The sequence below is a fragment of the Strigops habroptila genome, chromosome 3 (genome assembly GCF_004027225.2).
Source record: "Strigops habroptila isolate Jane chromosome 3, bStrHab1.2.pri, whole genome shotgun sequence".
Classification (NCBI taxonomy): Eukaryota; Metazoa; Chordata; class Aves; order Psittaciformes; family Psittacidae; genus Strigops; species Strigops habroptila.
In genome coordinates, this window is record NC_044279.2 from 22,460,470 (window position 1) to 22,475,442 (window position 14,973).

The 14,973-nt window shown below is 46.9% G+C and overlaps 1 non-coding gene across 1 annotated transcript; it reads right to left on the reverse strand.

Annotated features, from left to right (window-relative positions):
- Positions 1-8,628: 8,628 nt before the first annotated feature.
- TRNAK-CUU lies at positions 8,629-8,701 on the reverse strand. Its single transcript has one exon. It is a non-coding gene; the product is annotated as a tRNA-Lys (tRNA).
- Positions 8,702-14,973: the final 6,272 nt, after the last annotated feature.

Genomic DNA, 14,973 nt, shown 5'->3' on the forward strand with positions numbered 1-14,973 from the left:
CCTCCTTCTTCCTCCCCCCGCTCCCGGAGGGATGGGGAGGAGAATGGGAAGAATGTAACTCCCACAGGTTGAGATAAGAGCAGTCCCGCAACTAAGGTATAACACAAAACCACTACTGCTACCACCAATGATAATAACAATTAGTGAAATAACAAGGGGAGAGGATACAATTGCTCACCACCTGCCGACCGATACCCAGCCCGACCCGAGCAGTGATCTCGGCCTTCCGGGTAACTCCCCCCCGGTTTATATACTGGGCATGACGTGCTGTGGTATGGAATACCCCTTTGGCTAGTTTGGGTCAGGTGTCCTGTCTCTGCTTCCTCCCGGCTTCCCCTCCTCCCTGGCAAAGCATGAGACTGAGAAAGTCCTTGGTTGGAATAAACATTACTTAGCAACAACTAAAAACATCGGTGTTATCAGCGTTGTTCCCAGGCTGAAAGTTAAAAAACACAGCACTGCACCAGCTACTAAGCAGGAGAAAAATGACTGCTATAGCTGAACCCAGGATAGTATCCACCCCTTATTCCATACCATTCACGTCATGCTCAGATCCCACATCTCTCAGCACACCATCACCCCTGTCCCATATATACACATATATATACACCCACACCCACACACAGAGAAAGATATCATTCCCTAGTCCATGGACCAATCCCTGTAAAATTGCTGAACTCATCCAGTCCATGATGTCAGGCTCCATCTCTTGTAATAGTCTTTCAGGGCAGGAGGGACGGTACATAGTGTTGGGTTGTTGCCTGCTGATGATACCGCCAAACTCATCTGGTCACTGCTGAGCTCGTCTGGTTTCCTCAAAATTCATTCTTTGTTGAGGTGATGAACGGAGGGAAGTCAGGGTCAATGGCTGGTGACCTGAAGATATCTAGCTGGTGGGCTATAAAAGTGTTATAGAGCAGGCAACAGCGTACAATTGAGTTCATTGGCAGTTTTCCCCCAAAATCAAATCCCCTTGAGGTACACATCGGACTTCCCCATCTTCCCGCATTACCCACCAAGTATATCCAGGTCCCTGAGCAAAAGCAACCCCACGAGTGGGTTTGCCTTTACCTGAAGCAGGAATAACCCAGACTGTCTTCCCCAACAAATTCTTTATGTGCACCACAGGAACTTTATCCCCCTCTACAGTACGTAAAAGTTCTGATTGGGCTGGGCCAGCCCTGTTGGCAGATCCCCTACTGTTGACCAACCAGGTGGCTTTTGGTAAATGTGTATCCCAGTGTTTGAAAGTCCCACCACCCATTGCTCTCAGTGTAGTTTTTAACAGCCCATTGTACCGTTCGATTTTCCCAGAGGCTGGTGCATGGTAGGGGATGTGGTATACCCACTCAATGCCATGCTCTTTGGCCCAAGTGTCTATGAGGTTGTTCCGGAAATGAGTCCCATTGTCTGACTCAATTCTCTCTGGGGTGCCGTGTCGCCACAAGACTTGTTTCTCAAGGCCCAGGATAGTGTTCCGGGCAGTGGCATGGGACACAGCGTATGTTTCCAGCCAGCCGGTGGTTGCTTCCACCATGGTAAGCACATAGCGCTTGCCCTGGCAGGTTGGTGGGAGTGTGATATAGTCAATCTGCCAGGCCTCCCCATATTTGTACTTCAGCCATCGTCCTCCATACCAGAGAGGCTTTAACCGCTTGGCTTGCTTAATTGCAGAACATGTTTCACATTCGTGAATAACCTGGGCAATAGTGTCCATCGTTAAGTCCACCCCTCGATCACGAGCCCATCTATATGTTGCATCTCTGCCTTGATGGCCTGAGGTGTCATGGGCCCACCGGGCTAAAAATAATTCACCCTTATGTTGCCAATCCAAGTCCATCTGAGCCACTTTAATCTTAGCAGCTTTATCCACTTGCTGGTTATTCTGGTGTTCCTCAGTGGCCCGACTCTTGGGTACATGAGCATCTACGTGGCGTACCTTCACCACCAGGTTCTGCACCCGAGCAGCGATATCTTGCCACAATGCAGCAGCCCAGATGGGTTTACTTCTGCATTGCCAGTTGCTCTGCTTCCATTGCTGCAACCACCCCCACAGGGCATTTGCCACCATCCATGAGTCAGTATAGAGATAAAGTACTGGCCATTTTTCTCGTTCAGCAATGTCCAAGGCCAGCTGGATGGCTTTCACCTCTGCAAATTGACTCGATTCACCCTCTCCCTCAGCAGTTTCTGCAACTTGTCGCAGGGGACTCCACACAGCTGCCTTCCATCTCCGATGCTTTCCCACAATACGGCAGGACCCATCAGTAAACAAGGCATATTGCTTTTCACTCTCTGACAGTTCATTATATGGTGGGGCCTCTTCAGCACGCGTCACCTCCTCTTCTGGTGACATCCCAAAATCTTTGCCCTCTGGCCAGTCCATGATGACTTCTAGAATTCCTAGACGACTGGGATTTCCTATTCGAGCTCGTTGTGTAATTAGTGCGGCCCACTTACTCCATGTAGCATCAGTTGCGTGATGTGTAGAGGAGACCCTGCCTTTGAACATCCAGCCCAGCACAGGCAACCGGGGTGCCAGGAGGAGCTGCGCTTCAGTTCCAATCACTTCTGAGGCAGCTCGAACCCCTTCATAGGCTGCCAGTATCTCTTTTTCAGTGGGAGTATAGCTGGCCTCGGATCCTTTATATCCCCGACTCCAAAAGCCAAGGGGTCGACCTCGAGTCTCCCCTGGAGCTTTCTGCCAGAGGCTCCAGGTAGGACCGTTCTCCCCAGCTGCGGTATAGAGCACATTTTTCACATCTGGCCCGGCCCGGACTGGTCCAAGGGCTACTGCATGAACTATTTCTCGTTTAATTTGTTCAAAGGCTTGTTGTTGCTCAGGGCCCCATTTGAAATCATTCTTCTTCCGGGTCACGTGGTAGAGAGGGCTTACAATCGGACTGTAATTTGGGATGTGCATTCTCCAGAACCCCACAACACCTAAGAAAGCTTGTGTTTCTTTCTTGTTAGTTGGTGGAGACATTGCTGTTATCTTGTTGATCACGTCTGTGGGGATCTGGCAGCGTCCATCTTGCCATTTTATTCCCAAAAATTGAATCTCCTGTGCAGGTCCCTTGACCTTATTCCGTTTTATGGCAAAACCGGCCTTCAGCAGGATTTGGATTATCTTCCTCCCTTTCTCAAAAACTTCTTCCGCTGTATCACCCCACACGATGATGTCATCAATGTATTGCAGGTGTTCTGGAGCTTGCCCCTGTTCCAGTGCAGTCTGGATCAATCCATGGCAGATGGTGGGGCTGTGTTTCCACCCCTGGGGCAGTCGGTTCCAAGTGTACTGGACGCCCCTCCAAGTGAAAGCAAACTGTGGACTGCATTCTGCTGCCAAAGGGATTGAGAAAAATGCATTGGCAATGTCAATTGTGGCATACCACTTGGCTGCCTTTGACTCCAGTTCATACTGAAGTTCTAACATGTCCGGTACGGCAGCACTCAATGGTGGTGTGACTTCGTTCAGGCCACGATAGTCTACTGTTAATCTCCACTCTCCATTAGACTTTTGCACTGGCCATATGGGGCTATTAAAGGGTGAGCGGGTCCTGCTGATCACTCCTTGGCTCTCCAGTCTGCGGATCAGCTTATGGATGGGAATCAAGGAGTCTCGGTTGGTGCGATATTGCCGCCGGTGCACTGTTGTGGTCGCAATTGGCACTTGTTGTTCTTCCACCTTCAGCAACCCCACAACAGAAGGATCCTCTGAGAGACCGGGTAAGGTGGACAGCTGCTTAATTTCCTCTGTCTCCAAGGCAGCGATACCAAAAGCCCATCTATACCCTTTTGGGTCTTTGAAATACCCTCTCCTGAGATAGTCTATGCCAAGGATGCATGGAGCCCCTGGACCAGTTACAATGGGGTGCTTTTGCCACTTCCTCCCAGTCAGGCTGATTTCAGCTTCCAGCATAGTTAACGCTTGGGATCCTCCTGTCACTCCAGAAATAGAAATGGGTTTCACCCCTTGATACCTTGATGGCATCAGAGTACACTGTTCACCGGTATCTACTAGAGCCTTATACTTCTGTGGGACTGATGTGCCAGGCCATCTGATCCACACAGTCCAGTAAACCCGATTATCCCTCTCCTCCACCTGGCTGGAGGCAGGGCCCCTCTAATAGTGATCACAAAATTCTCCACTTCTGTCTTGTAGAAAGGGATTAGTATTCCTTATCACAGGGGCTGGAGTAAAATCAGCTCTTTCGCTCCATCTGGGAAACTGCTCGCCAGAGACTGGAGCAGCAGCTTTCCTGGGAGGATCATCCTTGACCATTGTTCTCCTCTTCAGTTCACGCACCCGTTGCTCCAGAGCTGAAGTAGGTTTTCCATCCCACTTTCTCATGTCTTCTCCATGATCCTGCAGGTAAAACCATAGGGTGGCCCGTGGCGTGTACCTCATATATTTTCTTTCTCGAGCAGTAGGGCGCCTTCTGTTAATAGCTGAGACATGGGTTGGTACGCGTGGAGAACTGGATAGATGGGATAAATCGTCTCTCAATTGTTTGAACTCCTGGGACAGTTTTTCCACAGCTGAAATGATGGAAGGGGTGAGATTGTCTTCGAACTCTCGGAGTTGACGAATCAGGAAATCCACTGTTGGTGATACTCCGTCATTCCAGGTCATTGATGTCAATGTGTGGGCATATGATGATGGCGCACTCCGTGTAAGTTTCCGCCACATGGGTCGTGTACATTCGACTTCATCTGGGTCTACGGATGTGTTCCTGGAATCCGGCCTACGATAGATCATCTCTAGAATGGCTGATTCCCTCAGGGACTGGATGCCTTTCTCTATCGTGGTCCAGTTGGCTGAGCGGTTCGTAATATCGTCTTTGTAGGGAAACCTTTCCTTCACAGCTGCCAGGAGCCGCCTCCAAAGACTGAGGGCTCGCTTCTCTCTTGCAATCGCTTTGTCAATTCCTCCTTCCTTAGCAAGTGATCCCAGCTGCTTGGCTTCCCTACCTTCTAGTTCGTGACCGTCGGCCCCATTGTCCCAGCACCGGAGCAACCAGGTGACAATGTGCTCCCCTGGAAGACGGGTGAAATCTTTTCGCATATTCCGTAGTTCGGTTGAGGTCCGGGGTCGAGAAGTGACCTCTTCTTCTTCTTCCTCTTCCTCTGACCCACGTAGTAGTAACTCTTGTTCAGGTGCTGTTGCATATAGTAATGGCACTGGGTCTTCATCTTTCTTCGCTTCGCGGGTTGCTCTTTGTGCCTTTCGTCTGCTTTTGCTTACAGGGGCAACAGACATTGTCACAAACTGGCCATTTGGTTTAGCTGCAGTGTTTGTCACTGTGGTTGGAGTGGCTGCAGTGTCTGCCACTAGGATTGGAGTGGTTGCAATGTCTATTGCTGGGGTTGGTGCAGCTGTTGTGCTTGGGAGTTGAGTAACACCAACAGCTGCATTATCTGTTGCTGTCGGGGTTTGAGTAGCTACTGTGCTTGTCACTGGGGTTGGTGTAGCTGCAGTGCTTGGAGTAGCCATATTGTCTGTTGCTGTCGGGGTTTGAATAGCTACTGTGCATGTCACTGGGGTTGGTGTAGATGTGGTGCTTGGAGTAGCTATATTGCCTGTTGCTGTCGGGGTTTGAGTAGCTGCTGTGCTTGTCACTGGGGTTGGTGTAACTGCTGTATTTGAAGTTGGAGTAGTTGCGTTGTCTGTTGTGGTCAGGGTTTGAGTAGCTGTTGTGGTTGTCACTGGGGTTGATGTAGCTGCTGTACTTGGAGTAGCTGTGTTGACTGTTGTGGTCAGGGTCGGAGTAGCTGCTGTGCTTGTAGTTGGCATAGCTGCGTTGTCTGTTGCTTTGCCATCAGATCCAGAGACATTTTTTTCCCTTTGAAGGTGCTGGATAGTGTTGAGCAGGGCTCTGTAGGCATAGGCCAAGCCCCAGCACGTTGCCAAAATTTGTCCCTCTCTGGTATAACCAGGACGACAGCACACCTCGTTTAAGTGTTTTACTAGTTTTTCCGGATGTTGCACTTGTTCAGTGGTGAAGTTCCAAAGCAGTGGAGGGGCCCACTGGCCTAGGTACTTGCCCATACTATCCCACACACCCTGCCACTCATAACTGTCCAGCCTCAGGGAAAATCTCCTGGTGGTCCTCCTATATCATCGTCTAATCCTAGACCAGATTCGAACCTGATACTGCTGAATTTTTGACATTAAACGAAATAGGATGTTCCTACGACGGGATGGCCGTGGGTAAAACACACTCCGTATGTTTGCCAACATGCTGATCCCCAGCACAATCAGCAGGCAGGTTTCAAGGGTACTCAAAGGCCATCTAAAACCTTCAGAACTCTCAACTGCTGTTGCAAATAGGCTGGTGGGGGAACGGGGGGTGAAAGAGAATGCTTCCTTTGCAAGTTTACCCCCCGAGGAGAAAAAAAAAGATATGCAATTGCTAAAATATTTCATTATATACCTCCCAATGTATAGTGGTGATGGCCACGCTGGAAGCACAAACCAGACCAGTTTCATGATCAATGAGTCTATTGTATTACAAGTCATTACCATGAAGTACAGTGAAACAAGAACCTTAGCCCAGGCCCCCCAGCCGATAAACGCTAAAACAGCAAATAGTGGCTGTAAGTAAGGTACAACATGCTGAAACTCTGAGATCAAGCGCAACAAGTCTGAGAGCCAAATAATCACCATTGTGACGAGTAGTAACAATGAATGCTTATCACAAATATGATTAAACACACTCTGGTCAGATCTGTCGTTATCTCAACCTTTCGTGCCCCACGTTGGGCACCACAAAGAACTGTCGTGGTTTGAGCCCAGCCGGTGACTCAGAACCACACAGCCGCTCACTCACTCCCCCCCCCCACTTCTTCCTCCCCCCGCTCCCGGAGGGATGGGGAGGAGAATGGGAAGAATGTAACTCCCACGGGTTGAGATAAGAGCAGTCCCGCAACTAAGGTATAACACAAAACCACTACTGCTACCACCAATGATAATAACGATTAGTGAAATAACAAGGGGAGAGGATACAATTGCTCACCACCCGCCGACCGATACCCAGCCTGACCCGAGCAGTGATCTCGGCCTTCCGGGTAACTCCCCCCGGTTTATATACTGGGCATGACGTGCTGTGGTATGGAATACCCCTTTGGCTAGTTTGGGTCAGGTGTCCTGTCTCTGCTTCCTCCCGGCTTCCCCTCCTCCCTGGCAAAGCATGAGACTGAGAAAGTCCTTGGTCGGAATAAACATTACTTAGCAACAACTAAAAACATCGGTGTTATCAGTGTTGTTCCCAGGCTGAAAGTTAAAAAACACAGCACTGCACCAGCTACTAAGCAGGAGAAAAATGACTGCTATAGCTGAACCCAGGACAGTGACTGAGTGACTTAAATAACAAAAGCTACAGTCTTTGGAACTTAGCTGCAAATGTCACCTTCAGCTTCTGTGCCCTATAGGATAATACCTTGAAAATACCATGTGTTTAGAAAATCTAAATAATTTTAAGTCCTGTAAATACAGCAGAAATTCCACCTATAGTTTTTGAAGATGACACTGTTATTTCAAGGTGAAACATAAAGAAATTAAAAAAAAAAAAGCTGCTATACTTTTCTTATTAACTAACTGAAGACCTGCTGAAGCTGTAATTTCAGTACTTTGTACTCAAAAATGTAATAGCTATCTATTTGCATTGCGTTGATAGGCATTATAACTAGATTGGCAGTAATATTCTAAATGGATATTTAGTCATATTTGAAAGCTAAATAACACTTTATTTTTCATTTGCAAAAATTTCTGTCATGCAAAGTTCTTTCATAGTATGGTAATTATCATGTAGATATCATGTATTCGTCTGAATGTATTTTTTCTGAGGTCAGCGTGGGTGAAGTTGTCAGTTTTCAATGCCTATTGAAATAGGCATTGAAATATTGGTATTATTTCAAATAGCCTAATGCTATTTATTCTTAATGAATTAAAAATTCAAGAAGACTACTGAAATTATGAAATAACAGTAGCAAGAATAATCTGAAAAAAACCAAAACCTGTTTGCAATAATAAATTATACTGTTGTCCTGGGTTCAGCTATAGCAGTCATTTTTCTCCTGCTTAGTAGCTGGTGCAGTGCTGTGTTTTTTAACTTTCAGCCTGGGAACAACGCTGATAACACCGATGTTTTTAGTTGTTGCTAAGTAATGTTTATTCCAACCAAGGACTTTCTCAGTCTCATGCTTTGCCAGGGAGGAGGGGAAGCCGGGAGGAAGCAGAGACAGGACACCTGACCCAAACTAGCCAAAGGGGTATTCCATACCACAGCACGTCATGCCCAGTATATAAACCGGGGGGAGTTACCCGGAAGGCCGAGATCACTGCTCGGGTCGGGCTGGGTGTCGCTCGGCGGGTGCTGAGCAATTGTATCCTCTCCCCTTGTTATTTCACTAATCGTTATTATCATTGGTGGTAGCAGTAGTGGTTTTGTGTTATACCTTAGTTGCGGGACTGCTCTTATCTCAACCCGTGGGAGTTGCATTCTTCCCATTCTCCTCCCCATCCCTCCGGGAGCGGGGGGAGGAAGAAGGTGGGGGGGGGAGTGAGCGAGCGGCTGTGTGGTTCTGAGTTACCGGCTGGGCTCAAACCATGACAGTTCTTTTTGGCGCCCAACTTGGGGCTTGAACCCACGACCCTGGGATTAAGAGTCCCATGCTCTACCGACTGAGCTAGCCGGGCCGGGCCAGATGTGAAAAATGTGCTCTATACCGCAGCTGGGGAGAATGGTCCTACCTGGAGCCTCTGGCAGAAAGCTCCAGGGGAGACTCGAGGTCGACCCCTTGGCTTTTGGAGTCGGGGATATAAAGGATCCGAGGCCAGCTACACTCCCACTGAAAAAGAGATACTGGCAGCCTATGAAGGGGTTCGAGCTGCCTCAGAAGTGATTGGAACTGAAGCGCAGCTCCTCCTGGCACCCCGGTTGCCTGTGCTGGGCTGGATGTTCAAAGGCAGGGTCTCCTCTACACATCATGCAACTGATGCTACATGGAGTAAGTGGGCCGCACTAATTACACAACGAGCTCGAATAGGAAATCCCAGTCGTCTAGGAATTCTAGAAGTCATCATGGACTGGCCAGAGGGCAAAGATTTTGGGATGTCACCAGAAGAGGAGGTGACGCGTGCTGAAGAGGCCCCACCATATAATGAACTGTCAGAGAGTGAAAAGCAATATGCCTTGTTTACTGATGGGTCCTGCTGTATTGTGGGAAAGCATCGGAGATGGAAGGCAGCTGTGTGGAGTCCCCTGCGACAAGTTGCAGAAACTGCTGAGGGAGAGGGTGAATCGAGTCAATTTGCAGAGGTGAAAGCCATCCAGTTGGCCTTGGACATTGCTGAACGAGAAAAATGGCCAGTACTTTATCTCTATACTGACTCATGGATGGTGGCAAATGCCCTGTGGGGGTGGTTGCAGCAATGGAAGCAGAGCAACTGGCAATGCAGAAGTAAACCCATCTGGGCTGCTGCATTGTGGCAAGATATCGCTGCTCGGGTGCAGAACCTGGTGGTGAAGGTACGCCACGTAGATGCTCATGTACCCAAGAGTCGGGCCACTGAGGAACACCAGAATAACCAGCAAGTGGATAAAGCTGCTAAGATTAAAGTGGCTCAGATGGACTTGGATTGGCAACATAAGGGTGGATTATTTTTAGCCCGGTGGGCCCATGACACCTCAGGCCATCAAGGCAGAGATGCAACATATAGATGGGCTCGTGATCGAGGGGTGGACTTAACGATGGACACTATTGCCCAGGTTATTCACGAATGTGAAACATGTTCTGCAATTAAGCAAGCCAAGCGGTTAAAGCCTCTCTGGTATGGAGGACGATGGCTGAAGTACAAATATGGGGAGGCCTGGCAGATTGACTATATCACACTCCCACCAACCTGCCAGGGCAAGCGCTATGTGCTTACCATGGTGGAAGCAACCACCGGCTGGCTGGAAACATACGCTGTGTCCCATGCCACTGCCCGGAACACTATCCTGGGCCTTGAGAAACAAGTCTTGTGGTGACACGGCACCCCAGAGAGAATTGAGTCAGACAATGGGACTCATTTCCGGAACAACCTCATAGACACTTGGGCCAAAGAGCATGGCATTGAGTGGGTATACCACATCCCCTACCATGCACCAGCCTCTGGGAAAATCGAACGGTACAATGGGCTGTTAAAAACTACACTGAGAGCAATGGGTGGTGGGACTTTCAAACACTGGGATACACATTTACCAAAAGCCACCTGGTTGGTCAACAGTAGGGGATCTGCCAACAGGGCTGGCCCAGCCCAATCAGAACTTTTACGTACTGTAGAGGGGGATAAAGTTCCTGTGGTGCACATAAAGAATTTGTTGGGGAAGACAGTCTGGGTTATTCCTGCTTCAGGTAAAGGCAAACCCACTCGTGGGGTTGCTTTTGCTCAGGGACCTGGATATACTTGGTGGGTAATGCGGGAAGATGGGGAAGTCCGATGTGTACCTCAAGGGGATTTGATTTTGGGGGAAAACAGCCAATGAACTCAATTGTACGCTGTTGCCTGCTCTATAACACTTTTATAGCCCACCAGCTAGATATCTTCAGGTCACCAGCCATTGACCCTGACTTCCCTCCGATCATCACCTCAACAAAGAATGAATTTTGAGGAAACCAGACGAGCTCAGCAGTGTCCAGATGAGTTAGGCGGTATCATCAGCAGGCAACAACCCAACACTATGTACCGTCCCTCCTGCCCTGAAAGACTATTACAAGAGATGGAGCCTGACATCATGGACTGGATGAGTTCAGCAATTTTACAGGGATTGGTCCATGGACTAGGGAACGATATCTTTCTCTGTGTGTGGGTGTGGGTGTATATATATGTGTGTATATGGGACAGGGGTGATGGTGTGCTGAGAGATGTGGGATCTGAGCATGACGTGAATGGTATGGAATAAGGGGTGGATACTGTCCTGGGTTCAGCTATAGCAGTCATTTTTCTCCTTCTTAGTAGCTGGTGCAGTGCTGTGTTTTTTAACTTTCAGCCTGGGAACAACGCTGATAACACCGATGTTTTTAGTTGTTGCTAAGTAATGTTTATTCCGACCAAGGACTTTCTCAGTCTCATGCTTTGCCAGGGAGGAGGGGAAGCCGGGAGGAAGCAGAGACAGGACACCTGACCCAAACTAGCCAAAGGGGTATTCCATACCACAGCACGTCATGCCCAGTATATAAACCGGGGGGAGTTACCCGGAAGGCCGAGATCACTGCTCGGGTCGGGCTGGGTATCGGTCGGCGGGTGGTGAGCAATTGTATCCTCTCCCCTTGTTATTTCACTAATCGTTATTATCATTGGTGGTAGCAGTAGTGGTTTTGTGTTATACCTTAGTTGCGGGACTGCTCTTATCTCAACCCGTGGGAGTTGCATTCTTCCCATTCTCCTCCCCATCCCTCCGGGAGCGGGGGGAGGAAGAAGTGGGGGGGGGGGGAGTGAGCGAGCGGCTGTGTGGTTCTGAGTTACCGGCTGGGCTCAAACCACGACAACTGTAGTCCAAGACTGCTGCTCCATAAATTGAAAAGTCTACTGAAAATCAAAGAATTCCAGTTTACCTGATGGTCTTTATGCATTATTTAACCTCCTCGTTGTAGACCAACTGGCAGTACAGAGTTGAATTCACTCTATCTGGCTTGAGAAGTCTATAGTATAAAGTTAAGAGGCTAGGCAGCCTACAAAAGAGGCAGTCTAGAGGAGATTTAGGTCACCTGAAGTTTGAAGCATGTTCTCTCTTCCCCTTGATGTCTAGGGTCTTTGATAATTTGTTGCAGTTAAAAGTCTACATTTAGACAAGGTGAATTTGAGCCAAAGAGCTCCCTAAGTAGTTATGGAATAAGTACTTATGGGATAAGTAGCTGCACCCCTCCCCTCATGAGTAGTTACGGCTACTTCTTCCCTGGAAAATCTGCTTTCAGCTCTTCAAGAAGCAGCATCAAATAATTCATTGACTACTGAAGGTGTCCCTTAGAACGTGTCAGAAAAAATCTTTCTTGCCTTACAGTCCTGTGCAATCCAAAGTAGGAAGAACTACGGTACAATCAGCATATTCAAAAAGATTCCAGAGATCTTCCCCAGGAGCTGGATATGTACAGTCAGCATTAAGGAAGACTCACCTCTTCTACAGTTATTGTAAGTTTGCCTTTTGCCAAGCATGTCTGTCTCCTTTCCTGAAGTGGGTTCCCCAGTTCCAGCCATATGTGCATATATTGTGCACACTCAATGAAATTGCATTTTCAAATTGCAAACTTACCTTTGCATGAATTTGCTGTGGTCACATATGCAAGCCAGATGAGATTAAACCATTTACCCACAATAGCTTAATTGTTATAAACACACAAACAAGTTACCACATTAGGCAAGTTACAAAACTGCAGTTTGGTAGGTAGCCTGCAATAACAGGTTGCAGAAAATTCTTTTTCCCATGAACTATTTTACTGTGAGGCAAGAGCATGTAGTTCCTATAGACTGGCTGATGTGTTATAAACTGACATACTTCTTGATCGTGAGGCAATTTGTTTATGTGCCCATTCCCTTAATGATACTTAAAAATTGTCAATACAATTAAAATCTGCTGCTGCCACAAGAAACAGAACAGACTGCTTCTAAGTGATAACTTTCTTGCTATACTTAACTATAAAACTGTAGCCTTTGAGACTTTCTGACATTGCTCTTGGCACAAGAAATGAAGCTAAAATCAGGCCAGGGTAAAAGAAATGTGATATTGCCCATGGAACATTACTTCCTCATGTTCATACACCAAGAAAAGGATTCCTAGATAGTCTTTTTTTTCTATTCTAACTGATTTTAACTTTCTACTCTAACACCAGCTTATGTTGTTCTTGACCTCATTTTCATTCATTAGAGTTAGCTGTGGAGATCTCTTAAATAATTCTACAATGCCAAATAGCACTTGCATTCTGTTGCTTATAGATATCCAGAAAAACACCAGATGGTTGATTCTGGTTATTCCTTTTGGGTACTATATCATACCTGACCTGTCTTACTACAGAGATGCCTTCAGTTTTTTCCTACTTGCTACTGTTTTGTTGAATAATCAGATGTTTCATTTCCAGCAACCTACTAATCCAGCAATCCACGGCCTGTACTCAAGAAATTCAACTAAATCAAGCACTGAACAGAAGCCTCCAGGCTCTAACAGCAAAATGTATAAACTTTAACCCAGCCAATTTGACTACCAAATTTCATCCCACTTCAATGGAAATTTTAACTTGCAACATCATGATACCTTGAAACATGCCAATGACACCAAGCTGTGTGATGCGGTTGACATGCTGGAGGGAAGGGATGCCATCCAGAAGAACCTTGACAAGCGTCGAGAGGTGGGCATCTGCAAACCTTATGAAATTCAACAAGGCCAAGTGCAAGGTACTGCACCTGGGTCAAGGCAATCCCAAGCACAAATACAAGCAGGGTGGAGAATGGATTGAGAGCAGTTGTGAAGAGAAGGACTTGGGTGTGTTGGTCAGTGAGAAGCTCAACATGACCTGGCAGTGTGTGCTTGCAGCCCAGAAAGCCAACCGTACCCTGGGCCACACCAAAAGGAGCTTGACCAGCAGGTCTAGGGAGGTGATTCCCCCCCTACTACTCTGCTGAGACCACACCTGGAATACTGAGTTCAGCTTGGGGCCCCCAACAAGACAAGGAAATGGACCTGTTGGAGTGAGTCCAGAGGAGGGCCACAAAGATGATCAGAGGGCTGGAACATCTCTTCTGTGAAGACAGGCTGAGAGATTTGGAGTTGTTCAGCCTGGAGAAGAGAAGGCTCCAGGAAGACCTTAGAGCAGCTCCCAGTGCCTAAAGGGGGCCTACAAGAAATCTGGAGAGGGACTTTTTACAAGAGCATGTAGTGACAGAACAAAGGGGAATGGCTTTAAGCTGAAAGAGGGTAGATTTAGATTAGATATTAGGAAGAAATTCTTCACTGTGAGGGTGGTGAGGCACTGGAACAGGTTGCCCAGAGGAGATGTGGATGCCCCATCCCTGGCATGGTAGCAGCTGTCTCTGGTTGGAATTAGATGATCTTTAAGGTGCCTCCCGACTCAAACCGTTCTATGATTCTATGATCATGTATGTTTTGTCAAGCATAATTCTCTGATAATAACTCAGTTATCTCCTTCTCAATAACTTTGCTAAATCAAATGAAATTTCTATAATCAAAACAGTTAACAAACTATCTAGCAAAATATAGGAAACATTCATTTTCAAGAAAAAAATCTTACAAGAGATTCTAACACTGAAAACAATAGATTTAAATCCTGTAGAGACACAACATATAACACCTGTAATAATCCACTGTAATCCCCTTTCTCGACAAACACTTCTTATGTACAGTTTTGGGGATGTATAATATAAAAACAAGTTTCATGCGAAGTGTGGATTAGAAAGATAAACCCATCTTTAAGTCCTACTGATTGTCAAGTTATTACCCTAGAAAAAGTCTCATATCTTGACTTTACTGTATTACCAATTACAAAACCAGAATGAATCTTTGCCTCCAGCAATAACTGACAGTGAACAACTACAGGGAGTAGTGGGAAGGATCATGTGTTTTATGTTACCTAATAAAGGATATTTCTAACTTTTTTTGCCTGGCCATTACTATTCCATTCATCACCATTGCCCACTCTTCTCATTTATCTCTCTCTGCCTCTCCCTTTGTTTTTCCTTTTTTAACCCCTACACTAATGATTCTTACTGAAGCTTTTGATTGTCATGGTTTTGGTTGTTGGGATTTTTCTTTTTGTTCTTGTTTTCTGTTTTTTCTTAAACTTTACAAGTATATTAGCCTCCTGATTCCCCAAGAATATCTGCTTGAAATCCATCTGCTCATCTCCTTTCTTTTGCCTGGGGCAGTGCATAAAACACAACTGAACACAGTTCAATAATTAACCAGTGCAAATATCTTT